This window comes from Zalophus californianus, chromosome 2, assembly GCF_009762305.2.
Source record: "Zalophus californianus isolate mZalCal1 chromosome 2, mZalCal1.pri.v2, whole genome shotgun sequence".
NCBI lineage: Eukaryota > Metazoa > Chordata > Mammalia > Carnivora > Otariidae > Zalophus > Zalophus californianus.
This window is the reverse complement of record NC_045596.1, coordinates 202836894-202864770: the sequence shown is the minus strand read 5'-3', so window position 1 is coordinate 202864770 and position 27877 is coordinate 202836894. Positions and strand designations below refer to the sequence as shown.

General features: G+C 43.3%; 1 pseudogene; it reads right to left on the bottom strand.

Annotated features, from left to right (window-relative positions):
* LOC118356757 lies at positions 1-27401 on the bottom strand (annotated as a pseudogene).
* Positions 27402-27877: the final 476 nt, after the last annotated feature.

The following is a 27877-nucleotide window of genomic DNA, read 5'->3' as shown; positions in this document are numbered from 1 at the left end:
TTATTTCTTAAGCAGCTGATGTCTTGCTATAAAAAAAGGTGCAGCAAATCCAGATCCAAAGTACAAAGTCATCGTAAGTAGTAATCACCACTTGTTTTCCATTGAAAATGGCAAAATCTTCCCTGGCCCTCCTCATAGTGGCTCCTACGGACCACAGAGGTTGTGAACCTCCAGCTACTCTGTCCCAAGGTGGCGCCGTTGGAAGTTCTGCAAAAGGGGCAGAGCCCTAAGACCGTGGAGATGGCAGCACCCCAAGTCTCCTCTTCTCACGACCTTGTTCCTCAGCGTGTGTCAATAGCATACTGCTTTGAAAGCTGTAGCTTGGAAATACAGTGTGAAATCAGAGACCAGGATGCTGCCTATTCAGGGTCTTTTGTGGTTCCATATAAACGTTAGGATTGTTTGTCCTATTTCTGTGAGAAAAGCCGTGGAATTCTGATAGGGATTGCTCTGAACCCGTAGATGTTTTAGGGTAGAATGGACATTTTCACAATATTAAGTCTTCCAAGCCTTGAGCACAGTATGTCTTTCTATTTATTTGCATCTTCTTTGGTTTCCTTCATGAATGTCGTATAGTTTTCAGTGTACAAGTGTTTACCTCCTTGGTCACTTTATTCCCATGTATTTTATTCTTTTTGATGCAATTTAAAATAGGATTGTTTCTTTATTCAACTTTCTGATGGTTCATTTTTAGTGTGTCAAAACACAACAGATTTTTGTATATTGATTTTGTATCCTGCAACATTGCTGAATTTATTAGTGCCAATGGCTTTTTGATGGAGTCTTTGGATTTTCTGTATATAATATCATGTCATCTGAAAATACTGACAGGTTTGCTTCTTCCTTTCTGGTTTAGATTCCTTTGATTTCTTTTTCTTGCCTAATTACTCTGGCTAGGACTTCCAATACTATATTGAATAAAAATGGTGAGAAAGGGCAACCTTGTCTTCTTCCTAATCTTAAAAGAAAAGCTTTTAGCTTTTCACTTTTGAGTATGATGCTAGCTGTGGGCTTGTCGTATATGGCCTTTTTTATATTGAGGTATGTTCCCTCTCTGCCTACTTTGTTGAAAGTTTTTAACATAAATGGATGTGGACTTTTGTCAAATGCTTTTTCTGCATCTATTGAGATGATTTTAGATTTTTATTCTTCATTTTGTTAATTTGGTGTGTCATATTGATTGATTTGTGGATGTTGAACCATCTTTCCATCCCTAGAATAAAACCCATTTGATCATGGCATATGATCCTTTTAATGTATTGGTTAAAACAATTTGCTAATATTTTGTTGAGGATTTTTGCATCTATGTTTATCAGGGATGCTGGCCTGTAATTTTCTTGTAATGTTCCTGTCTGGCTTTGCCATCAAGGTAATGCTGGAGTTCTAAAATAAGTTTGGAAGTGTTTCTTCTTTTTCCACCAGGACTATTGACTTAGGCAGCCTTGTTTTGTAGAAGTTCTCCAAAAGAAATGTTTCAAAATTCAAACTTGTAAATATAAATAGAATTTCTTTATGTAGCCGAAGCATGCTTTGCCTTTGTATTTATAGCCAGACATCTTTTAAGATTAAAATAATTATTTTATTATAATAGTTTTACAATTTAAAAAATCTTTTGAGATTCACCTTCAGAAAGTAAAAAAATAATAACAAAATCATTCTCTACTAGAAGAGAACTCCTTTTTTTTAAATTAACATATAATGTAATATTTGTTTCAGGGGTACAGGTCTATGATTCTTCAGTCTTACACAATTCACAGCACTCACCATAGCACATACCCTCTCCAATGTCCACCACCCAACCACCCCATCGCTCCCACCCCCCTCCCCTCCAGCAACCCTTAGTTTGTTTCCTGAGATTAAGAGTCTCTTATGGTTTGTCTCCCTCTCTGGTTTCGTCTTGTTTCATTTACCCCTCCCTTCCCCTATGATCCTCTGTCTTGTTTCTCAAATTCCTCATACCAGTGAGATCATGTGGTAATTGTCTTTCTCTGATTGACTTATTTCGCTCAGCCTAATACCCTCTAGTTCCATCCATGTCATTGCAAAGGACAAGATTTCATTCCTTTTGATGGCTGCATAATATTCCATTATATATATGGACCACATCTTCTTTATCCATTCATCTTTTGATGGACATTTGGACTCTTTCCATAGTTTGGCTATTGTGGACACTGCTGCCATAAACATTGGGGTGCATGTGCCCCTTCGGATCACTACGTTTGTATCTTTGGGGTAAACACCCAGTAGTGCAATTGCTGGGTCATAGGGTAGCTCTATTTTCAACTTTTTGAGGAACCTCCATACTGTTTTCCAGAGTGGCTGCACCAGCTTGCATTCCCACCAACAGTGTAAGAGGGTTCCCCTTTCTCCACATCCTTTCTGTCTGTCGTTTCCTGACTTGTTAATTTTAGCCATTTTGACTGGTGTGAGGTGGTATCTCATTGAGGTTTTGATTTGGATTTCCCTGATGCCGAGCGATGTTGAGCAGCTTTTTCATGTGTCTGTTGGCCATTTGGATGTCTTCTTTGCAGAAATGTCTGTTCACGTCTTCTGCCCATTTCTTGATTGGATTATTTGTTCTTTGGGTGTTGAGTTTGATAAGTTCTTTATGATTTTGGATACTAGCCCTTTATCTGATATGTCATTTGCAAATATCTTCTTCCATTCTGTCGGTTGTCTTTTGATTTTGTTGGCTGTTTCCTTTGCTGTGCAAAAGTATCTTGATGAAGTCCCAATAGTTCATTTTTGCCCTTGCTTCCCTAGCCTTTGGCAATCTGTCTAGGAAAAAGTTCCTGTGGCTGAGGTCGAAGAGGTTGCTGCCTGTGTTCGCCTCAAGGATTTTGATGGATTCCTGTCTCACATTGAGATCTTTCATCCATTTGGAGTCTATTTTTGTGTGTGGTGTAAGGAAATGGTCCAGTTTCATTCTTCTGCATGTGGCTGTCCAATTTTCCCAGCACCATTTGTTGAAGAGACTATCTTTTTTCCATTGGACATTCTTTCCTGCTTTGTCGAAGATGAGTTGACCATAGAGTTGAGGGTCCATTTCTGGGCTCCTTATTCTGTTTCATTGATCTGTGTGTCTGTTTTTGTGCCAATACCATACTGTCTTGATGATTAAAGCTTTGTAATAGAGCTTGAAGTCCGGAATTGTGATGCCACCAGCTTTGCTTTTCTTCTTCAATATTCATCTGGCTTTCGGAGTCTTTTCTGGTTCCATACAAATTTTAGGATTATTTGTTCCATTTCTTTGAAAAAAGTTGATGGTATTTTGATAGGGATTGCATTAAATGTGTAGATTGCTCTAGGTAGCATAGATATTTTCACAATATTTGTTTTTCCAATCCATGAGCATGGAATATTTTTCCATTTCTTTGTGACTTCCTCAAATTCTTTCATGAGTAATCTATAGTTTTCTGAGTACAGATCCTTTGCCTCTTTGGTTAGATTTATTCCCAGGTGTCTTATGGTTTTGGGTGTAATTGTAAATGGGATCAACTCCTTAATTTCTCTTTCTTCTGCCTTGTTGTTGGTGTATAGAAATGCCACTGATTTCTGTGCATTGATTTTATATCCTGCCACTTTACTGAATTCCTGTATGAATTCTAGCAGTTTTGGGGTGGAGACTTTTGGGTTTTCCACATAAGGTATCATGTCATCTGCAAAGAGTGAGAGTTTGATTTCTTTGCCAATTTGGATGCCTTTGATTTCTTTTTGTTGTCTGATTGCTGTGGCTAAGACTTCTAGTATTATGTTGAATAACAGTGGTGATAGTGGACATCCCAGCCATGTTCCTAAACTTAGGGAAAAGATCTCAGTTTTTCCCCATTGAGAATGATATTTGCTATAGGTTTTTCATAGATGGCTTTTATGATATTGAGGTACGTACTCTATCCCTACACTGTGAAGAATTTTAATCAAGAAAGGATGCTGTACTTTGTCAAATGCTTTTTCTGCATCTATTGAGAGTATCATATGGTTCTTGTTCTTTCTTTTATTAGTGTATTGTATCATATTGTTTGATTTGCGGATGTTGAACCAAACTTGCAGCCTAGGAATAAATCCCACTTGGTCGTGGTGAATAATCCTTTTCATGTACTGTTGGATCCTATTGGCTAGTATTTTGGTGAGAATTTTTGCATCCATGTTCATCAGGGATACTGGTCCTTTTTGATGGGGTCTTTGTCTGGTTTTGGGATCGAGGTAATGCTAGCCTCATAAAATGAGTTTGGAAGTTTTCTTTCTATTTCTATTTTTCGGAATAGTTTCAAAAGAATAGGTATTAATTCTTCTTTAAATGTTTGATAGAATTCTTCTGGGAAGCCATGGCCCTGGGCTCTTGTTTGTTGGGAGATTTTTGATTACTGCTTCAATTTCCTTACTGGTTATGGGTCTGTTCTGGTTTTCTATTTCTTCCTGGTTCAGTTTTGGTGGTTTATACATCTCTAGGAATGCATCCATTTCTTCCAGATTGTCTAATTTTTTGGCATATAGTTGCTTATAATAAGTTCTTATATTTGTTTGTGTTTCTTTGGTGTTGGCTGTGATCTCTCCTCTTTCATTCATGATTTTGTTGATTTGGGTCATTTCTCTTTTCTTTTTGATAAGTCTGGCCAGGGGTTTATCAATCTTATTAATTCTCTCAAAGAACCAGCTCTTAGTTTCATTGATCTGTTCTACTGTCCTTTTGATTTCTGCTCTGATCTTTATTATTTCTCTTCTCCTGCCGGGTTTAGGCTTTATTTGCTGTTCTTTCTCCAGCTCCTTTAGGTGTAGGGTTAGGTTGTGTGTTTGAGACCTTTCTTGTTTCTGGAGAAAGGCCTGTATTGTTATATACTTTCCTCTTAGGACTGCCTTTGCCACATCCCAAGCATTTTGAACAGTTGTGTTTTCATTTTAATTTGTTTCCATGAATTTTTTAAATTCTTCTTTAATTTCCTGGTTGTCCTATTCATTCTTTAGTAGGATGCTCTTTAGCCTCCATGTATTTGAGTTCTTTCTGACTTTCCTCTTGTGATTGAGTTCTAGTTTCAAAGCATGTGGTCCAAAAATATGCAGGGAATGATCCCAATCTTTTGGTACTGGTTGAGACCTGATTTATGACCCAGGATGTGATCTATTCTGGAGAATGTTCCACGTGCACTAGAGAAGAATGTGTATTCTGTTGTTTTGGGATGGAATGTTCTGAATATACCTGTGAAGTCCATCTGGTCCAGGGTATCATTTAAAGCCTTTATTTCCTTGTTGATCTTTTGCTTAGATCATCTGTCCATTTCAGTGAGGGGGTTGTTAAAGTCCCCCACTATTATTGTATTGTTGTCAATGTGTTTCTTTACTTTTGTTATTAATTGGCTTATATAATTGGCTGCTCCCATGTTAGGGGCATAGATATTTACAATTGTTATATATTCTTGTTGGATAGACCCTTTAAGTAGGATATAGTGTCCTTCGTCATCTCTTATTATAGTCTTTGGTTTAAAATCTAATTTGTCTGATATAAGGATTGCCACCCCAGCTTTCTTTTGGTGTCCATTAGCATGGGAAATTGTTTTCCACCCCCTCAGTTTAAATCTGTAGGGGTCTTTGGGTCAAAAATGAGTCTCTTGCAGACAGCATATCGATGGGTCTTATTTTTTTTAACCAATCTGATACCCTGTGTCTTTTGATTGGGGTGTTTAGCCCATTTACATTCAAGGTAAGTATTGAAATATATGAATTTAGTACCATTGTATTGCCTGTAAGTTGACTGTTACTGTATATTGTCTGTGTTCCTTTCTGGTCTATGTTACTTTTAGGCTCTCTCTTTGCTTAGAGGACCCCTTTCAATATTTCTTGGAGGGCTAGTTTCGTGTTCGCAAATTCTTTTAGTTTTGGTTTGTCCTGGAAGCTTTTTATCTCTCCTTCTATTTTCAATGATAGCTTAGCTGGATATAGTATTCTTGGCTGCATATTTTTCTCATTTAGTGCACTGAATATATCATGCTTGTCCTTTCTGGCCTGCCAGGTCTGTGTGGATTCGTCTGTTGCCAGTCTGTTTCTACCATAGTAGGTTACAGACCTCTTGTTCTGAGCTGCTTTCAGGACTTTCTCTTTGTCTCTGAGACTTGTACATTTTACTATTAGATGTTTAGGTGTTGACCTATTTTTATTGATTTTGAGGGGGGGTTCTCTTTGCCTCCTGGATTTTGATGCCTGTTTCCTTCCCCAAATTAGGGAAGTTCTTCACTACAATTTACTCCAATATACCTTCTGCCACTCTTTCTCTTCTTCTTCTGGGGTCCCAATTTTTTCTAATATTGTTTCGTCTTATGGCATCACTTATCTCTCAAATTCTGCCCTCGTGATCCAGTAGTTGTTTATCTCTCTTTTTCTCAGCTTCTGTATTCTCCATCATTTGGTCTTCTATATCACTAATTCTCTCTCTGCCTCATTTATCCTAGCAGTTAGAGCCTCCATTTTTTATTGCACCTCATTAATATCCTTTTTGATTTTGACTTGGTTAAATTTTAGTTCTTTTATTTCTCCAGAAAGAGATTCTCTAGTATCTTCTATGCTTTTTTCAAGCCCAGCTAATATCTTTATAATCGTCATTCTGAACTCTAGTTCCAACATCTTACTAATGTCCGTATTGATTAGGTCCCTGGCAGTTGGTGCTGCCTCGTGTTCTTTTTTTTCTGAGGTGAGTTTTTCCTTCTTGTCATTTTGTCCAGAGAAGAATAGATGAATGAGAGAACAAAATGCTAAAAGGGTAACAACGACCCCAGAAAAATATACACTAAACAAATCAGAAGAGACCCAAACACAGGGGGGACAAGAAAAAAAAAAAAGAATATGATCAGATCTGGTGAATAGAACAGAGCCACACACTAGATTTGGGGTATACTTTGGTCTGTTAGAAGAGACTGCCTCCCAAAATTTTAATGAAAGAAAAACTTATGTATATACAAAACTAAGGGTAAATATGATGAAGGAATTGGATATGACTGTAAAGATGAAAATTAAAAAAGATTTTAAAAAAAGAATTGATAAGATAAGAAGTTAGTTGACAAAAGAAAGAAAAAAATTAAGAAAAAAAAAAGAGAATGTGATCAGGTGGGAGACTATAACAAAGCCATACACTAGACTTAGGGTATATTTTGGTCTGTTAGAAGAAACTGTATCCCAAAATTTTAAAGAAAGAAAAGCATATATATATTTACAAAAAATAAGGTTAAATACAATGAAGGGACAGAATATGACTGTAAAAATACAAATTAAAAAAGATTTTTAAAAAGGAATTGATAAGATGTTGGTTGAAAAAGGAAAGAAGAAAAATAAAAAAAAAGAAATAGAAAAAGAAAAAATAAAGTTTTTTCTTTAAATTTTTTATTGTTATGTTAATCACCATACATTACATCATTAGTTTTTGATGTAGTGTTCCATGATTCATTGTTTGTGCATAATACCCAGTGCTCCATGCAGAACGTGCCCTCTTTAATATCCATCACCATGCTAACCCATCCCCCCACCCCCCTCCCCTCTAGAACCCCCAGTTGTCCTTCAGAGTCCATCATCTCTCATGGTTCATCTCCCCCTCCAATTTTCCCTCCTCCATTCTTCCCCTCCTGCTATCTTCTTTTTTTTTCTTAACATATATTGCATAAAAATAAAGAAAATTTTAAAAATTAACTTTGAAAGACTGAAGAATCATGGGAAAAAAGCCATGAATTGTATGTACAGTATTCCCCTAGTGCTGAGGTTCTGCTGTTCTCATTGATCTGTAAACTTGTTTTTGGCTGGCTGTTCTTGCTGATCTTCTGGGGGAGGGGCCTGTTGCCATGGTTCCTAAACGTCTTTGCCGGGAGGCGGAATTGCCCTGCCCATGTCGGTCCGGGCTAAGCAATCTGCTCGGGTTTGCTCTTGGAAGCTTTTGTTCCCTGCAAACTTTCCATACAGCTTTGGAGGACGAGAGTGAAAATGGCGACCTCCCAGTCTCTGCACCGTGGAGCCGAGAACTCAGGGCCCCACTCCTCAGTGCGCCCCCAGAGAAAAGCAGTCACTCCCGTCTCCCCGGTCTCTGGTCGCACTCTGTGCTCACCTGGCCTGTGACTGAGCATTTCTATCTCTGGCACATGACCCCATGTGGAGTCTCCAAACCCAGCAGATCCCTGCGGTGAGCTCCCGCGCCACTCCTCCCGGGGGAGGAAGGGGAGTCTCCCTGGCTCTGCCGCTTGTTGGGTCCTTGCTGGAGGAGTAGTGGCCCGACTGCCAAGGATCATGTTTATGGCAACCCTGAGCTGAGAGCCTGCGCCTCAGTTCCGTCTCTGCAGCTGGCTTCCCTGCTCCGATACCTGGGAGCTCTGCAGCACTCAGTCACCCCCGGTCTTCCTGTGACCCCGAGGGTCCTGGGACCACACTGTCCCACGAGGGTTCCACCCCCCGCTTAGCCACTGGAGCGACGTCTCTCAGCTGAGCCGACTTCTAAAAGTTCCGATTTTGTGCTCTGCAGCTCTATCACTTGCCAGAAGCAGCCGATGGAGGCCCCCTCCCCCGCCGTCTATCCTCCCGAGTATCACCTTGGATTCACTTCTCTGCACGTCCTACCTTCCAGAAAGTGGTCACTTTTCTGTTCATAGAATTGCTGCTATTCTTTTCTTCGATCTCCTGTTGAGTTTGTACGTGTTCAAAGTGGTTTGATACCTATCTATCTGGATTCCTGGGACCAGGCGAAATTTAGGTTGCCTAGTCCTCCACCAAACTGCCAACAGTTGAAGAACTCCTTTTAACTCCTGTATTTATCAATCGTGTTTGAGAATCCAGTGCATTTTGAAAGAAACATAGACTAACAAGCTGGAACACAGAACAGATTTCTGGGCATGTTCTTCAGGGCATATGACAATGCAACTCACCAATTTCTCATGAAATGCCAAAATTTTAAACGTGAAAACTTATAACCCCGACTGAACATCTAAGGTGATGCCCACATATAAAATCCTGTCTGAAAAAGTCAGCTTTGTATCTGTCAATAACATTCAGAGGAATTAAAGCAAGGGCCCAATCCCAGGACTACCACTGGCTAGTCACATAAACTTGAAGGTCACTTGGACCTTGATCTTAAAAGGGGAAGAGGAATGAGATGCTACCCAAAATTTCTAATACAGTTGGGTGAGCTCTTCATTTCCTTCCGGTCCTAGAATGGAAGATTCCAACTTAATGTTCCTCTTCTATGTCTTTGAGCTGGTAGATAGCTTTCATTGTTGCAGATTTAGAAGATAAAGTCAGCGCTATGTAGTTCTTGCCAAAAAGGTTAATTTAGTGCAGAGTTTATACATAAGGATTTTTGTGAAATACTGATTCATGGGCTCTTAATAAGTATTAAGGCAAAATCTTGTACAGTCCATTGAGTTTGGATAAGCTAGTGTTAAATTTCTGGAAACATCAACTATGCTCGTGTGCACTGTGACACCTGTGAATATAATCATGGACATCACCTGGTGTCCCTGACCAAGAAGGCCTTTTTCCCCCAAAGTGTTTCATGGGGCTGGTGTTCTGCAGAAATGCCATAGCAGTAAACATTTTCTCAGTATAGCTTCCTAAGAACAAAATCATTTCAAATTTATTAGAGTTGTTCTCATTAATTTACCAGACTCCTACACCCTAATCTTTCATGAAATAATTCCAGTTAGTATTATTACTAGAGGAATAGGAGGCAAGGTCAAGAGGTAGTTCCAGAAAAAAACCACTGGGTAGCATTCAGGAAATACAGATCACAGTCCCAGCTACATTAGATTCTGGCCATGAGAAACTTAAAATATTTTAAGACAATCAAAACAATGTTTTAATAATTTATTAATTTAAAAATTCAGTAGTAATTTGAATATAATTTTGGTAAAAGAGCTGTGAGTGTTGTGTTCCCAGCATCTCCATGGTTCTTGAACTAGGACGTGTCACATTCGATCTGTATGATGGTTTCAATTTCAATACATGTTCTATGGTAACTATTACTCGTTTTATCTCGTTCCTACCATTGCATTGAGTGGAATACTTTAACTCATCTGTATGGCACAATATGAAAATGAAGCATTCATTCTGAACATTTCCAGCAATCATGGTGCCAGATTTCTATCATGAAACTTTCAGTACTGCTTTGAAGGATTCAGCGGTGTCCAAATGTCTTTATGTTATATTGTCTGTGAAATTGTGCATTTCATGATATGTTCGTGCTGGGAGTGCTGAGAGAGGGAATTCCAGCTTGAACAGGAAGTGTGCTCTCTGAGAATTTAAGACGCTTCTGGGTTTGTCCAAAGTCTTTTTGGCATAAGGAACCACAACCTCCAACCAAGGCTTGGAGGGATGAAATCATCTTTAGGGAGGGGAACTGAGAGGGCCTGCCTTCTCCCTGTTCAATCGCAACAGGGAACAGGATAACTGGGTGTTCTGGGTGCCTGGAGGATGCGACCCTCTGGCGTCCATCCACCCAGGGTAGGACAGCACCACACAAGGGACCAAAGATGCCAACCTTAAGGACAGGACAGAGCCAAGCTGAAGAAGACCACCTTGGCAGCTTCAGGCATATGGAGAGATGATGACCCTGGAGGAGGTGTGTTTGCTGCACCACAGGCCCCCTTGTGTGACATCATCCTTGGGATAAATGTCATTGTGAGAGGCTAAAGAAGGAGAGAAGGACACGGTAGCTGCATCTGGGGGCCTGAGGTGTCCCTGTGCTGTCCCCTTGCTGTAACTGGGTGGAGGAGGCTTAGGGAGCATCCCCTTGCAGCTGACGGCTCTAGGTGCACAGATGGTCCTCATCGCCACCCACCTGTTCCCACTTGGGAGGCCCTCTGCCCTTTCCACCCCAAACCTTGCAACCTGGAGGGGCATGTGGGAAGCTGGGCTAAGTTGTGACCTTCACTGAGAAAGGGAAGTGCACGTAGTCTTTTAGTGAGGCGGTGTCAGCTTAGCATGAGTAGCTGTTTTATGATCTACAGGAAACAGAAGAGGAATGATGGGCTGGTGGGAGAGTGGGAGGAACCACTAAGTTCTGTGAGCAAGGAAATACCTTCAGGAAAATTTTCCATGTTGTTTTAGAAATGACGTACCACTAGAGGGGTTTCATTAACAGACATCTAAGTACATATGGGACTTGATATACCTAAAACATCACTTCAGATCACTGGGAAGAAGTGGATTGTTCAGTAGTTTGTAGACTCTGGCTAGCCATCTGGAAACAAAGTAAGCTGAATTCCATTTCACTATTTATAGCAGAATTAATAATTCCAGGTCGATAAATGATTTATTTATTTTTTTAAAGATTTATTTATTTATTTATTTGACAGAGAGAGACACAGTGAGAGAGGGAACACAAGCAGGGGGAGTGGGAGGAGAAGCAGGCTTCCCGCTGAGCAGGGAGCCCGATGAGGGGCTCGATCCCAGGACCCTGGGATCACGACCTGAGCCGAAGGCAGACGCTTAACGACTGAGCCACCCAGGCGCCCCCGATAAATGATTTAAACAAGCAAATGAAATAGTAAAAGTACATTAAGAAAACATGACAGAATTGATTTTGTAATTGTGAAGTAGACAAATTATTTATAAACAATCCAAACAATGAAAACTATAAAGAATAATAGGACAAATTTGACCACATAAAAATTTTAAACTTCTGCATTGTTTTTTAAAATACCGTAAACAAAGCTAGAATATAATGCAAAACTGACAAAAATTGTTTTCAAGACATATGGCAGAAAAATGCCCAATTACATTAATATGCAAAGGGCTTTTTATAAATCAACAAAGAAAAGGAAAAACAAATCAAGATGGTCAATTCACTGAAAAAAATTAAATGATCCGGGGGGGCGGAGCAAGATGGCGGAGGAGTAGGAGACCTAGATTTTGTCTGGTCTCAGGTATTCAGCTGAATAGGGATCAAACCATTCTGAACACCTACGAACTCAACAGGAGATCGAACAGGAGAGTAGCAACAGCTATCTGAACAGAGAAGCGACCACTTACTGGAAGGTAGGACGTGCGGAGAAGTGAATCCGAGGCGATATTCGGGAGGATAGACGGCGGGGGAGGGGCCTCCGTCGGCCGCTTCTGGCAAGTGCTAGAGCCGCGGAGCACAAAATCGGACCTTTTAAAAGTTGGCTCGGCGGAGGGACGTCGCTGCAGTGGTTAAGCGGGGGGTGGAATCCTCCCGGGACAGTGTGGTCCCAGGACCCTTGGGGTCACAGAGAGACCGGGGGTGCCTGAGTGCGGCAGAGCTCCCAGGTGTCGGGGCGGGGAAGCCGGCTGCAGATACGGAGCAGAGTCGCGGGCTCTCAGCTCGGGGTTGCCATAAACTGTGATCTGCGGCCCAGTCGGGCCACTGCTCCTCCAGCAGGGACCCAACAAGTGGCAGATCCGGGGAGACTCCAATTCCTCCCCCGGGAGGAGCGGTGCGGGAATGCACTGCAGGGATCTGCTGGGTTTGGAGACTCCGAGCGGGGTCGGATGCCAGAGATAGCAATGCTCGATCACAGGCCGGGTGAGCACGGAGTGCGGCCAGAGACCGGGGACACGGGAGTGACTGCTTTTCTCTGGGGGCGCACTGAGGAGTGGGGCCCCGAGTTCTCGGCTCCTCCGGGCGGAGACTGGGAGGCCGCCATTTTCGCCCTGGTCCTCCAAAGCTGTACCGAGAGCTTGCAGGGAACAAAAGCTCCTGAGAGCAAACCAGAGCAGCTTCCTTAGCCCGGACCGACAAGGGCGGGGCAATTCCGCCTCCGGCAAAGACATTTGGAAACCACAGCAACAGGCCCCTCCCCCAGAAGATCAACACAAACAGCCAGCAAGCCAAGACCAAGTTGATCGATCAAGGAGAATAGGAGAACTCCAGCGCTAGGGGAATACTGCACATAGATTCATGGCTTCTTTTTTTTTTTTTTTTTTTTACCATGATTCATTATTTCATCAAAGTTAATTTTTGTTGACTTTTTTTTATTTTTCTTTTTCCCTTTTTCAACCAACATCTTATAAATCCCCTTTTTAAAAAAAAAAACATTTTTTATTTTTTTTTCATTTTTAGAGTCATATTTTATCCCTTCATAGTAGTTATCCTTGTTTTTGGCATATATATATAAGTTGTTCTCTCTTTAAAATTTTGAGGTACAGTTTCTTCTAACAGATCAAAATATACCCTAAACCACTAGTGTATGGCTTTGTTCTAGTCTCCTGCCTGATCACATTCTCTCCCTTTTTCCTTTTTTTTTTTCCTTAAATCTTCTTTCTTTTTTCAAACAACTTATCTTACCAAGTCCTTTTATAAAATCTTTTATAATTTTCATCTTTACAGTCATCTTCCATCCCTTCATTGTATCAACCCTTAGTTTGTACATATATGTCTTTCTTCCTTTAAAATTTTAGGAGGCACTTTTTTCTAACAGACCAAAATACGCCCAAAATCTAGTGTGTGGCACTGATCTATGCACTAGCCTGATCATATTTGATCATATTCTGCCTTTTTTGAATTGTTTTGTTTTTGTTTTTATCTTTTTTTCTTTTTTTTTTTTTCTTTTTCTCTTTCTTTTTTCTTTCTTTCCCTTTCTTTTCCCCTGGTTTCAGGTCTTTTCTGATTTGTATACAGTATATTTGCTGGGGACGTTGTAAACCTGTTAGCCTTTTGTTCTCTCATTCATCTATTCTCCTCTGGACAAAATGACAAGACGAAAGAAATCACCTCAGCAAAAAGAACAAGAGGTAGTACCATCAGCCAGGGACCTACTCAATACGGACATTAGTACGATGTCGGACCTAGAGTTCAGAATCATGACTTTAAAGATACTAGCTGGGCTTGAAAAAAGCGTGGAAGTTATTAGAGAAACCCTTTCTGGAGAAATAAAAGAACTAAAATCTAACCAAATCGAAATCAAAAAGGCTATTGATGAGGTGCAATCAAAAATGGGGGCACTAAATGCTAGGATAAATGAGGCAGAAGAGAGAATCAGCGATATAGAAGACCAAATGATGGAAAATAAAGAGGCTGAGAAAAAGAGAGAGAAACAACTACAGGATCACGAGGGCAGAATTCGAGAGATAAGTGATACGATAAGACAAAACAACATTAGAATAATTGGGATCCCAGAAGAAGAAGAGAGAGAGAGAGGGGCAGAAGGTATATTGGAGCAAATTATAGCAGAGAACTTCCCTAATGTGAGGAAGGAAACAGGCATTAAAATCCAGGAGGCACAGAGAACCCCTCTCAAAATCAATAAAAATAGGTCAACATCCTGACATCTAATAGTAAAACTTACGAGTCTCAGAGACAAAGAGAAAATCCTGAAAGCAGCTCGGGAGAAGAGATATGTAACCTACAATGGTAGAAACATTAGATTGGCAACAGACCTATCCACAGAGACCTGGCAGGCCAGAAAGGACTGGCAAGATATCTTCAGAGCACTAAACGAGAAAAATATGCAGCCAAGAATACTATATCCAGCTAGGCTATCATTGAAAATAGAAGGAGAGATAAAAAGCTTCCAGAACAAACAAAAACTAAAGGAATTTGCAAACACGAAACCAGCCCTCCAAGAAATATTGAGAGGGGTCCTCTAAGCAAAGAGAGAACCTAAAAGCAGCAAAGAGCAGAAACGAACACAGACAACAGACAGTTAACAGTCACCTTACAGGTAATACAATGGCACTAAATTCATACCTTTCAATAGTTACCCTGAATGTAAATGGGCTAAATGCCCCAATCAAAAGACACAGGCTATCAGATTGGATTAAAAAACAAGACCCATCCATATGCTGTCTGCAAGAGACTCATTTTACACCCAAAGACACCCCCAGATTGAAAGTGAGGGGGTGGAAAACCATTTACCATGCTAATGGACACCAAAAGAAAGCTGGGGTGGCAATCCTTATATCAGACAAACTAGATTTTAAAACAAAGACTGTAATAAGAGATGAGGAAGGACACTATATCCTACTTAAAGGGTCTATCCAACAAGAAGATCTAACAATTGTAAATATCTATGCCCCGAACATGGGAGCAGCCAATTATATAAGGCAATTAATAACAAAAGCAAAGAAACACATTGACAACAATACAATAATAGTGGGGGACTTTAACACCCCCCTGACTGAAATGGACAGATCATCTAAGCAAAAGATCAACAAGGAAATAAAGACTTTAAATGACACACTGGACCAAATGGACTTCACAGACATATTCAGAACATTCCATCCCAACGCAACGGAATACACATTCTTCTCTAGTGCCCATGGAACATTCTCCAGAATTGATCACATCCTAGGTCACAAATCAGGTCTCAATCGGTACCAAAAGATTGGGATCATTCCCTGCATATTTTCAGACCACAATGCTTTGAAACTAGAACTCAACCACAAGAGGAAAGTCGGAAAGAACTCAAATACATGGAGGCTAAAGAGCATCCTACTAAAGAATGAATGGGTCAACCAAGAAATTAAAGAAGAATTAAAAAAATTCATGGAAACCAATGAAAATGAAAACACAACTGTTCAAAATCTTTGGGATACAGCAAAGGCAGTCCTGAGAGGAAAGTATATAGCAATACAAGCCTTTCTCAAGAAACAAGAAAGGTCTCAAATACACAACCTAACCCTACACCTAAAGGAGCTGGAGAAAGAACAGCAAAGAAAGCCTAAACCCAGCAGGAGAAGAGAAATCATAAAGATCAGAGCAGAAATCAATGAACTAGAAACCAAAAGAACAGTAGAACAGATCAACGAAACTAGGAGCTGGTTCTTTGAAAGAATTAACAAGATTGATAAACCCCTGGCCAGACTGATCAAAAAGAAAAGAGAAATGACCCAAATCAACAAAATCATGAATGAAAGAAGAGAGATCACAAGCAACACCAAAGAAATACAAACAATTATAAGAACATATTATGAGCAACTCTATGCCAGCAAATTAGATAACCTGGAAGAAATGGGTGCATTCCTAGAGATGTATCAACTACCAAAATTGAACCAGGAAGAAATAGAAAACCTGAACAGACCTATAACTACTAAGGAAATTGAAGCAGTCATCAAAAATCTCCCAAGAAACAAAAGCCCAGGGCCAGATGGCTTCCCAGGGGAATTCTATCAGACATTTCAAGAAGAATTAATACCTATTCTCCTGAAACTGTTCCAAAAAATAGAAATGGAAGGGAAACTTCCAAACTCATTTTATGAGGCCAGCATTACCTTGATCCCAAAACCAGACAAAGACCCCATCAAAAAAGAGAATTACAGACCAATATCCTTGATGAACATGGATGCAAAAATTCTCACCAAAATACTAGCCAATAGGATCCAACAGTACATTAAAAGGATTATTCACCACGACCAAGTGGGATTTATTCCTGGGCTGCAAGGCTGGTTCAACATCTGCAAATCAATCAACGTGATACAATACATTAACAAAAGAAAGAACAAGAATCATATGATCCTCTCAATAGATGCAGAAAAAGCATTTGACAAAGTACAACATCCTTTCTTGATCAAAACTCTTCAGAGTATAGGGATAGAGGGTACATACCTCAATATCATAAAAGCCGTCTATGAAAAACCTACAGCGAATATCATTCTCAATGGGGAAAGGCTGAGAGCTTTTCCCCTAAGGTCAGGAACGCGGCAGGGATGTCCACTCTCACCACTGCTATTCAACATAGTATTAGAAGTCCTAGCCACAGCAATCAGACAACAAAAAGAAATCAAAGGCATCCAAATCGGCAAAGAGGAAGTCAAACTCTCACTCTTTGCAGATGATATGATACTGTATGTGGAAAACCCAAAAGACTCCACCCCAAAACTGCTAGAACTCATACAGGAATTCAGTAAAGTAGCAGGATATAAAATCAATGCACAGAAATCAGTGGCATTCCTATACACCAACAACAAGACAGAAGAGAGACAAATCAAGGAGTCTATCCCATTTACAATTGCACCCAAAACCATTAGATACCTAGGAATAAATCTAACCAAAGAGGCAAAGGATCTGTACTCAGAAAACTATAAAATACTCATGAAAGTAATTGAAGAAGACACAAAGAAATGGAAAAACGTTCCATGCTCATGGATTGGGAGAATCAACATTGTGAAGATGTCAATGCTACCTAGAGCAATCTACACATTCAATGCAATCCCCATCAAAATACCATCCACTTTTTTCAAAGAAATGGAACAAATAATCCTAAAATTTGTATGGAACCAGAAGAGACCCAGAATAGCCAGAGGAATACTGAAAAAGAAAAGCAAAGCTGGCGGCATCACAATTCCGGACTTCCAGCTCTATTACAAAGCTGTCATCATCAAGACAGTATGGTACTGGCACAAAAACAGACACATAGATCAATGGAACAGAATTGAGAGCCCAGAAATGGACCCTCAACTCTATGGTCAACTTATTTTTGACAAAGCAGGAAAGAATGTCCAATGGCAAAAAGACAGTCTCTTCAACAAATGGTGTTGGGAAAATTGGACAGCCACATGCAGAAGAATGAAACTGGACCATTTCCTTACACCACACACAAAAATAGACTCCAAATGGTTGAAAGACCTAAACGTGAGACAGGAGTCCATCCAAATCCTAAAGGAGAACACAGGTAGCAACCTCTTCGACCTCAGCCGCAACAACTTCTTCCTAGAAACATCGCCAAAGGCACGGGAAGCCAGGGCAAAAATGAACTATTGGATTTCATCAAGATAAAAAGCTTCTGCACAGCAAAAGAAACAGTCCACAAAACCAAAAGACAACCGACAGAATGGGAGAAAATATTTGCAAATGACATATCAGATAAAGGGCTAGTATCCAAAATCTATAAAGAACTTATGAAACTCAACACCCAAAGAACAAATAATCCAATCAAGAAATGGGCAGAAGACATGAACAGACATTTCTCCAAAGAAGACATCCAAATGGCCAACAGGCACATGAAAAAGTGCTCAACATCGCTTGGCATCAGGGAAATCCAAATCAAAACCTCAATGAGATACCACCTCACACCCGTCAGAATGGCTAAAATTAACAAGTCAGGGAATGACAGATGTTGGCGGGGATGTGGAGAAAGGGGAACCCTCCTACACTGTTGGTGGGAATGCAAGCTGGTGCAACCCCTCTGGAAAACAGTATGGAGGTTCCTCAAACAGTTGAAATTAGAGCTACCGTTCGATCCAGCAATTGCACTACTGGGTATTTACCACAAAGATACAAATGTAGGGACCTGAAGGGGTACATGTACCCCAATGTTTATAGCAGCAATGTCCACCATAGCCAAACTGTGGAAAGAGCCAAGATGCCCACCGACAGATGAATGGATAAAGAAGATGTGGTATATATACAGAATGGAATATTATGCAGCCATCAAAAGGAATGAGATCTTGCCATTTGCAACGACGTGGATGGAACTGGAGGGTGTTATGCTGAGTGAAATAAGTCAATCAGAGAAAGACATGTATCACATGACCTCACTGATATGAGGAATTCTTAATCTCAGGAAAGAAACTGAGTGTTACTGGAGTGGTGGGGGGTGGGAGGGATGGGGTGGCTGGGTGATAGACATTGGGGAGGGTATGTGCTACGGTGAGTGCTGTGAATTGTGCAAGACTGTTGAATCACAGATCTGTACTTCTGAAACAAATAATGCAACATATTTTAAGAAAAAAGAAAAAGAAGAAGATAACAGGAGAGGAAGAAAAAGGGAGTATGTCAGAGGGGGAGACGAACCATGAGAGATGATGGACTCTGAAAAACAAACTGAGGGTTCTAGAGGGGAGGGGGGTGGGGGGATGGGTTAGCCTGGTGATGGGTATTGAGGAGGGCACGTTCTGCATGGAGCACTGGGTGTTATGAACAAACAATGAATCATGGAACACTGCACCAAGAACTAATGATGTAATATATGGTGATTAACATAAGAATAAAAAATTAAAAAAAAATTAAATGATCAGTGAGCATATGAAAAGATAAAATTTAAATGGTAATAAAATTGGAATGAAATAAAAAATTAGACTTTCAATAAAATATACAATTGAAGTCAGAAAAATAACCCCTTTCAATATTCATGAATCAATCAGTGTGATCCAGCACATTAATAAAAGCAAAGATAAGAACCATATGATCCTCTCAATAGATACAGAAAAAGCATTTGGCAAAATACAGCATCCATTTTTTTTAAAAGATTGTTATTTATTTATTTGTCAGAGGGAGAGAGAGAAAGAACACAAGCAGGGAAAATGGTGGGCAGAGGGAGAAGCAGATTCCCGCGGAGCAGGGAGTGTGATGCGGGGCTCGATCCCAGGACCTCGAAGGCAGACGCTTCACTGACTGAGCCACTCAGGCGCCCCTGACATCCATTGTTGATAAGCTCTGCTGGAGTGGACACCATCCACAGAGGTGCGATCCGTCAGTAGACATCGTAGTTGTTGGTGGTGAGGGTTTTCTTTTAAATTGTTCGTGTAGCCAAATTTCAAAGTCTAAATAAAAATGAATGTCTTTTTTTTAAGATTTTACTTATTTATTTGACAGAGAGAGAGACAGCGAGAGAGGGAACACAAGCAGGGGGAGTGAGAGAGGGAGAAGCAGGCTTCCCGCTGAGGAGGGAGCCCAACGCAGGGCTCAATCCCAGGACCCTGGGATCATGACCTGAGCCAAAGGCAGACGCCCAACGACTGAGCCCCCAGGTGCCCCATGAATGTCTTTCATAGATAAGAAATCTCCACATATCCACCAGCAGAATACACACCTGGGCGGTTTACAGACGCGGGGATTCCTGACACTGTGTAGGCCCTCCCTGCTAAAACGCTGTCTACCTGGTAAAGACATAAATTTAATCCCAAATTAAAATAGCAATCGTGAGTTGCAATAAACAGGCAATAAATGTTTTCCTTAAAAAGCATTTTCTGATATACACAGCTGCTTTCAGTTAGGATGATTAAGCTTCATTTCATTTTAATCGAAGTCAATTGACCATATCTTGGAAATTCAGAAAGTGGTAACCTTTATGCTTATAACCAAAACGTATATGCATTCATGAGGTTTGTGTGTGAGGCACTGCACACCCCAAATAGCCATAGACCTTGCTCGCTTGGGAAGAAGTCACTGATGACATCACTCAGGTCTGAATTGTTGGGTGTGGAGGAACAGGCTCCAGGCAAAGGAGCCGACCCAAGACATGGCACTGGGGACTTACCCTGAGAAGGTTGCTGTTGGTAACTCAGCACCAGAGCTCCACGGAGGAACGTGTCATTGTCCCTGGCCACCTCAGGCAATGATGAGGGGGTCGCAAAGCTGAAGGGGAATGAGTGTCAAGGCGAGACCCCTACTAATAAATCCTGAGTCGTGGTGGGAAGGGAAGCCTGGCCCAGCCTGTGGGGAGCGTGCCCTGGTGGGCAAAGAATTCACCTCTGGCTGGGCGTGAATGAATCTGGGCTGTGTTCAGGGACACAGTTCCTCATTGGCAGGAAGAGACACTGGCCACTTTTCTATATTCACCTGCCAACCTAATCCACAGAAGAATGTCCTCACAGTCCTATGTGAGGCTGTGGAAGGAGCTGTCCCTGGGAAGGCTGACGCGGAGGCGTCCTCAGGAAGAAAGCAGAGCTTCCAAGCTTTGACCAAAAGGCTGTTCTTAGCCTGCCGTGGAGAGAACAGAGCAGGCAGTCCAGATGGAGAGCGAGTCACAAACCCAGGACGGCAGAGCTGACGTCCACGGCAATCTGTCCATCTGGGCATCTGCAGGCAGCAGACACAACATGACCCACGGCCACGAGCCACAGCCACGAGCCACGGCCACAAGAACGGGGGACAGTGGCAACCACTTTCCAGCCAGGCTCGCCAGGAGCCAAGGAGAAAGGGTCCTGCCCCAGCCCCCATTCCTGCCGCCTGAGCTCAGTGACGTGAATCACACTGAGGTGATCCTGCTCAACAGAGCGTATTTGGCGGGTGTACTCTCTGCTGCAGCAAATAGAAAAAAATGGTTTAAACACCCCTAACATTCACAAATGGTCCTCCGAAGTTACACCGTACAATCCAGAGTCCACAGTACCATAGGAGACGAATAACAGAACGGATCCTTAGTTCACAACTGGGTCATGCCACGTTACAGGTCCAGAGCTGGGATGAGAATCGTGAAGGGTTCTGTCAGCCCATTGTGCGCCCTGTGCATCTTACCGCACACGGGGTCCTGGCAGCCCCGTTAGCAGCCGATGGCGCAGAGGAGAAATCAGAGCCGAAGCCAGGAAGGACTTTAAGGTCAATTGCTGGAAGCTCAGTCCTTCTGACCGTGAGTACTCAGAGGTCAGCTGCCATCCAGAGAAGAACGCTGGTCCAATGCAAAGTGAACTTACCTAGCAGGAAACCTATTTTCTCCAGAATATTCATTGTTCTAAGAAACTCTTGTTACTCAAAGTTGCGATACCTGCTGGGGAAAGGTCATATAGTCAGTGCTAAGGGAAGAACACTTCCCCCGTCCTCTCTTGCTTTGGAATGTGTCTGCTCCCTCACAGCAACGCACTTGTGGAAGGAGCGATGGGCCAGGAGTCGGAAGACGCTGGTGCAAGGCCACGTCCCCTCATTTTCAAATGCAGTGCTCTTGGGTGAGTCGCCGCCCTCTCCGCTTCCTGGGAGGAACAAGAACCTGTCGTGTCCACCACTGGGGGCAAGCTGCAGGATCATTTGGTGAGCTGGAATCTGAAAGAACTCTGGAGAGGATGGAGTGATCTGCGGGGGAAAAGTTGCTATCGGCCTCAGCAGCCTAACTTCAGACACCGAGGAGCATTCTGTGTAAGCAGAGGTTCTTTACTGAAACATTCCAATTTCAAATGTTTAAAAGACTCCTAAACCAGGCATGTGGAAGATAAATTTGCCTGTATTCCTGTCTTGTTATGAATGTCCTCTCCTGGCTGAAAACCCACATGTGGACGGCGAGAGACAAAGACATGGATAGAGACTTCTGAGTTGTCTCCTCAGCGGCCTCGGCAGCAACCCCAGAGACTCCTCTCTGCCGAATGGTTCCTGGTGTCCGCTGGTTTGAGGCCACTCTCCCCATACCCAGGAGCAGCCCGTGGTGTGTTCTCCCAGTCACTGCCACATGGCAATGGGGGGTGCCGGCACTGAGGGGGGATGGGGAGTTGGGATTAGTGGGCACAGAGTTCCAGGTTTTCAAGGTGAAAAAACTCTAGAGGTGGATGGTGTGATGGTTGCACAGCAGTGTGAATGTGCTCAACACCAGTGGATCGCACACTTGGACGTGGTTAAGATGGTAAATCTTATGTGTGTTTTACCACAGAAATGTTTGAAGGCTTCATATGCTTTTTTAATTTAAAAAATGAAATGTCCTTCAATAACACATGCTTTGCAGTCAGAAGTAGGCATCTGCTGAAATCTTGTAAATAGTCAGCCAGTAGAGAAATAGGGTTAAACACACAACAGATGACCATAAGCATTTTGCTGGGCTCTGTTGAAATACAAAATGAAATTTCATTCATAAAATATTTCACATATGTGCTAAGTTCCAAGCACTGAAGAAGTAAAATGAATAAGATAAGTTCTTGTCCTTGAGGGTCTTGCCAGCGAGCCCAGGAGGACGATATGTAAGCATCCCGACGTCAGACAGGGTTCGAATCCGCGCACAGAAGGAGCTCTGAACACTGTAGAAGACTAAAGGAACGGAGCCCACAAAATGCAACTGAAGCTATTTTTACACACACCGAATGGATGATTCTGCAATCAGATGGACTGTGTTTGGGACCCGGCTTCGACGTCGGGTGGGGTAATTTCTCCTCTCTGGGTGGCAGTGACCGGGTCTGTAGGGTGGGGCTGGGGTGTAAGAAGGCACAGGACTCCGGGTGGCTGACGCACCTCCAGCAGCCGCATCCCTGACCCTCAGACCATAATGCTGCCCACACAGAGGTCAGCACTGCTCCTGCTGTTCCCGGGGGCAGGCCCTCCCCTGGGAGGTGACAGGGGCACAGATGGAACCTGGGACCTCCTTTAAACAGCGCCACTGCCGGATTCTGCCTCCAAGCCCTCACAGCCACGGGTTTCATCCGCACCTCACCCACTGCTGAGCCTCTGCTGTCCTGGGCGGAGCTGAGACCCCCGGCCATTCAACCCACTCCTCAGTAATTATGCTGTGTAGCCAGATTTGGAAAATAGTGCCCTGCGCGTTTCTGAGGTGCACACCACAACAGAGAGAATCTTTGGTTTTTTTCCAAAGTTGCAATTTTCACAATTGCTTTTCTGAAAGATTTGGTCAGAATGTCACCTTCTGGGATGCCTTATTTGCCTGGTTTTCTGAAATCCCCCTGACTGCCGTAGTTTTTTAGTAGATCTGGTTGGACTTACACCTATGGTGTTTTTAAATAGCCGGGAAGATGTGTTCATTCTTCCATGGAAAATCGAGTAAATGTGTATCACCGGGAGGTAGTGAAGGCGGCACCGTCGGCTTCTGCGCTCCTACAAAGCTTAGAAAGTGATTTCTTAAAATGCCTTCTCTCCAGCAATCGACCACATCAGTCAGACCTGTCGATAAAGTATGTCCAGTCTAGGAAATAAAGCACCAGTCACTTTTTAGAATGCTGCTCAACACATTAAGGTCCCGCCCTCTCTCCCCATTGAGCCCCTTGCCCGCGGTGAAACGGCACCGGACCCTCGTTCCCTGTGTCTTTGGTTCAGTAGCTGCTTTCAGTAACGTTTGTGCTTCTGGTGAAACAGGTGTCGGCTTTCAGAAGAAATCCTGCCTTCGAGTCCAGCCACCTCTCCTGCAAAGCGAGTTCATCACCCGTGTAATTGTGTCCCAGGAAAAAATCCACATGGAACACAAGTCACGGTTCAAGTGAGGAAAGTCGGCAGATTAATGAAGAGAGTCAGGAGAAACCTGCAAATTATTCACAAGTGCTGCCAAAGTCCTTGCCAACCCATGGGATTCTCGAGTGCCCTGTAATGCCCTGCTTTCCGCGCCCCAAGCTGTCGGGACCCTGGGGCTCCGTCACCACGTGGACCCGTGTGGGGTGCAGACACCGGGAGAAGGAGCGGGGCCTCGGTTCCAATCACATAATCGGAATTAGCGTATCCGTGCGCTTCCCAGGTCAGAGAACGTCAGATCTGCTAAAAGCCAGTGAGAGCACATCAAAGCAAGGGAGTCACTTCATGTTTCTCCGCCGGGGGGTGAAGGTGGATGGTCACAGTTGGGGCAGGCATGCTCCCTCGGTGCGTTTGCAGACGAAGCTGGGGCAGCGACACACCCCATGTGCGCCTCCCTCGGCCGTCATGCGCGTGACCGGGGCCGCGTGAAGAACAGTTGTCAGGAAGTGCGTTGGCTTTCCAAGGACGCCATAGAAGGCACTGGAACATTTATAGAGCAGCCTGAGCTCACACACAGATCTACAAGTAAGCTCCCCTAAAGGCGAAGGCCCGGCCGCCTGCTGAGTACCGAGAAGTCTTCAGGGACATGCAGTAGCAGGAGGACCCTCAACATATTTGGAAAGTTGTGATCCCAGTGCAAACACAAAGTCACTGTGTGTTTGACAAGCATAATGCACGAGCCACTGAAAGTACAGCTCTTGAGAGCTTCCTAGCCTCAGGATCTCCGCGAGAGTGAGTACAGTGTGGGAGCTCGGCTGCCTCTGCTTGGAAGACGCCAGATGGGCCAGGAGTTTTGGTCGGGCAACAGTGTTGGGTAGAAGATCAAAGGCCTCCCGCCTGCACCCTCTTGCCTCCGTAAAGGTCCTCAAAGTGTTTCCCCTCAGCCTGACTTCCACCCGCAGTACGCAGCCCTGCGATGGCCCCCACACCCCACCTCCCATGGCCCTCCACCCCCCAGGACTTCCCACCCCTTCCTGGGCATCCCACCCGAATCCGTGCTTCAGCCAAGTTCTGACTCACGAGGATGACACAGTAGCTTTTACAAGTGAAAGAAAACTTGAAGAATAACGTATTTCAAGTCCTAACAGATGAAAGATGAAGGAACAGAATAATGGGTCCAGATTAACCCAACTACAACCTTATAGACCCGACATTAATTCCAAACCTACCTTTCATCTGTCCATACTGACTCCGTTAGAGCATCATCTCAGGAATTCAATAATTTTTAACAAATCACAGATACCAGGGACACCTGGGTGGCTCAGTCAGCTAAGCAGCTGATTCTTAGTTTTGGCTCAGTTCATGATCTCAGGGTCATAAGATTGAGCCCCGTGTCAGGCTCTGCTCTCAGCAGTGAGTCTGCTGGAGATTCTCTCTCCCTCTCCCTCCACCCCTCCCCATGCCCCACTTGCGTGCACGCTGTCTCTCTCTGTAAATATTAAGTAACTAAAATCTTAAAAGTCACAGATACCAAAAGAAGTACAAAACAAATGTTCAGGCTGCTCACTATCGAGTGAAGGAACACCATGCACTTTTACCTGCAGCTTGTCTGCTGCATATCTGGGGGCACTTCGGTTTTCCTGTTTCTACACCCTCCCTCTGCAGACTGATGTCTTGAGATATTTGTCTTCACTTGCTTATAGTTTAGGATTTGCAGAGGACCCTCATGACTTAGTTTTATTAAAATGTTTTGGGTTTTGCTCTCTGGTTGCCTTATTTTTATGTAGTGATCCAGAGATGAAAAATCATGCTGCCTCTGTCAGCTTGTCGGAATCCTGCAGCTCTGAGGATTTTGAGAGATTATGGGATTTTTATTCTGCTTATATTAAATCAAATCCATTTAATGTGAACAACCTTTAAAGACCTTCCACAGGCTGGGGAGACCCTGCGCAGATGGGGTGAGTGGACCTCCACTGCTGCCTGGCACCCTCCTGCCACACACACACGCACACGCACACGCACACACACATGCACTCCCTTGTCCTAAGAGGTCTTCTGTGACGCTGTCTGTTTGCCAGATTTGTAGAGGACACCTGACCCCTGTTGGCCCTCATAAGCACCGTTCTGCACACAGGCATTGAGGGACTTGTCTTCTCCCTGTCAGGGCTGAGCCACCACTAACTGTTGTCCCGAGGCTGTGCTCCGGTTCTCCCCATCACCCGTGTCACCCGTACGTGCTGCTGGTGGCCCTCACCCACCTTGTCACTTTCTGGGGAGGCGGTTTTTCTGCATTCCAAGCACGTGCCTGCACCACCCGTTTGGCCACCGAAAGGCAGCTAACACTGGCTCCTTGTTGTTCATTTTCTTACTCAGACGTTCATCACTCACTGGCTCCACCTTATTATGAGAATGAAAATGAATCCAGTTGCAGTTCTTTTAAGACTTGGCAAGTTTCTTCCCCACCTCTGTAAATGCTCCTCCCGCCAGGGCTCTACCACTCAGTGGGAAGAATGTGAGGGACGGAGTCGTGGTGGGAGCCCTGAGGTGCTGACCTTCCATGTCAGTGTGACCCTTGCCATCAAGGTGGCAGAAAGCTAGAAGCGGAATGTCTTAGACTCACTGATTTCAGATCTCTTGTTGTCCTATTGCCCAGTCCTCAACACTCACTGTGCTCCTTCTCCACACTGTGTCATCCGTCATCTGAAATTATTCTTGTGGTCACTCTTGTTTAGCTGAGCACTTTTGGGGGCTATGTGAGCCTTCTGAGTCATGGAAACGTTCCCTAGAGAGCTCGGTGCAGGTGTGCAGAGGGAGGGAGCCTGTGAGTGGCCCGTGGAGAAGGGCAGACCGCAGAGGGGACCACTGCAATGCTATGGTGAACCTGTACCCGGAAGACTCTCAGGGAAGAAGAAACAGTTAGGATAGGAGCAAGTAACAAAACCATAATCACTAGTCAAAGACAGCAGTTTTAGGATGGAACTGGAGGAGATTATGCTAAGTGAAATAAGTCAAGCAGAGAAAGACAATTATCCTATGGTTTCACTCATATGTAGAACATAAGGAACAGCCTGGAGGACATTAGGAGAAGGAAGGGAAAAATGAAGGGGGGGAAATCGGAGGGAGAGATGAACCCTGAGAGACTACGGGCTCCAGGAAACAAACTGAGGGTTCTGGAGGGGAGGGGGTGGGGGGATGGGTTAGCCCGGTGATGGGTATTAAAGAGGGCACGTTCTGCGTGGAGCACTGGGTGTTATGCACAAACAATGAATCATGGAACACTACATCAAAAACTAATGATGTAATGTATGGTGATTAACATAACATAATAAAATAAAAAAGAACACTTAGGTAACTCAAACAACAGTTTTAGAATAAAGACATGTGCTAAAATTTACCAACCATTACTATCCAAAGGGAAAATAAAATCTTCTTGAACCAAGGATTCCAGTGTTCAACTTCCAAAATCCAGTCCAGAAAACCGAATGCCTCCCAACACACAAAATTAATGTGTTAAATCAAACATGCAGGTGCGGGTTGCTATACGTATGAAGATGTTCTTAATCCCTGATTCCCAGGGGTGGCTGAGTCTGAACATACTCGCATAAGCCATGACGAATGAGCCTGTGGTGAAGCTCAGGACTCGTCACTGCAGTGTCTTAACTCTAATGGTCTCTCAGTTGTTGTTGTTGTTATTTAATGGACATGATGTGGGAAACAAACGCCAAAAGAAAAATTAAATTTCCTTACTGCCTACAGCCCACTGATGAGTCCTTGAGATGGGCAGAGTGACCTTCCCCTGGGAGCTCAGCTGCCTCGATGTGGCCCTTTGCTAAGGGCAAGAGGCAACCTCAGCCCAACCCCAGGATCCTGTGAGTCTACTGTAACATACAAAAATTCCTTTGGAAACTTCCTTTATCTCTACTTCCCCTTCCCCCAAAATAGCGAGCCCTTCAGGATCCTGGAAACCTTGTTTCCAAAATTCCTGAGAGACTCGTGCTCTCCCTAACCACCCCCCAACTTGAAACTACAGAATCAGTTACTCCTCACAAACCCCTGGGGGGCAGCAGCTCCTTCTGCCCACGGTTC